Genomic DNA, 1,450 nt, shown 5'->3' on the forward strand with positions numbered 1-1,450 from the left:
GGGGCGCGCCGAGCGGGGCATACCAGCGGGCCGCAGCGCTGCCGAGGCACCGCTTAAGAACCGTTTACACTTGCGACCCCTCTCCCACCTCCACCCCGGCCCACAGCGCCCTCCCCCATCCCATTGCATCGCAGCCGACATTCGCACCGCGAATCGGCATTATTAGCGCAATGAAGTTGAAGCGCTCCCTCGAGATTGCCCCCCGTCCGAAGCCAACGTCAGGGTGACTGTGCGGGGTAAACATAAACGGTTGTGACGAAGTGACGTGGGGTTGGCAATGACGTGTCGCGCGCGGCGAGGGCTCGGCGGGAGGTGTGGCGGGGCGGGGCGGGGCGGGGGTGTTCATGCAGCAGGCAGTCATCCAAAAGTGTTGTAAATACCGGGGGAGGTCGGCGGGGGGCGTGATTAAGCAAGAGACAGGTACAGGACCAACGAGCGGAGGCGTGAAAGCTACCTCGAAATAGTTCTCTCTCCCGCGCGCGCGTGCTTGTGTGTGTGTGTGAGAGAGAGAAAGAGTTCTGATGAAGGGGGAGGGGCCTCACTCGAGAGCTGCACTTTTGTGATTACATGCACGACTTCACGTGGACCGTGAGCTAAAGTCCCGTTGTAAAAGGCAACGGGAGGGGGGGGGGGGTTGTCCGCGCCGCGCGGCGGCCGCAGCCGCGTAGTGCGCGCAGTGCGCGCGGACGCGCCGAGCAGCTCCGGGCGAACGCCCGTGACTCCGTCGGTAGGCAACCCGCGTGCCGGCGTGCCGGCCGGTGGCCTACCGCAACCTCATCAGGCTGAGTCGGCGCGGCCCAGCCCAGCTCCAGTCCTGTCCCACAGTAACGGGGGGCGGCGGTGCTCTGGAGCTGCGCTTGCATTACTCGACGCTCAAATTAGCCTGCCGCAGCACGCGCCGCCAGCCACGCCCCAGACCTGCCGCCGCTGGCTGCCGCTGCTGCCGCCCCAGGGGCTGTACAACCAATATCATATCTCAATCTCTGCGGCGCTCACCCACTGGGCCGGGCACCGACCCCCTCCCCCCCTCCGCCCTCACGCAAACAATTCTAATGGCCGCTGAGAGCGCGGTGGGGTGGGTGCACCGCGGACTCGTTCGTGGACCAGCAGCGGCCGCGAGGCGGCCCTGACTGACGGCGGCGGCGTCGTGCAGCCGGAGGAGGAGGAGGAGGTGAAGGCCCTGTTCCTCTTCTAGTCGGTGGGATCCCCGTCACGTCGTGTCCCCCGTAGCCCTGTCCATAAATCAGCCAACAGTCTCACAGGCGTCAGCCGCATTGACAGCACTAGCCAATAACTCACGCATCGCGCGCCGCCGTCCCGCGCGCCCCGCGCAAGAAGGACGAGCAGTTGCAAAAATTATTATAGTAAAAATATGTATCTAAAAGGAAAGAAAAAGAAAGCCTAGAAATGAGGATGGAAATTTAATTAGGAGGCTGCTCGTTAATGGAGT

This window comes from Frankliniella occidentalis, unplaced genomic scaffold, assembly GCF_000697945.3.
Source record: "Frankliniella occidentalis isolate FOCC.00 unplaced genomic scaffold, Focc_3.1 Scaffold41, whole genome shotgun sequence".
Lineage (NCBI taxonomy): Eukaryota > Metazoa > Arthropoda > Insecta > Thysanoptera > Thripidae > Frankliniella > Frankliniella occidentalis.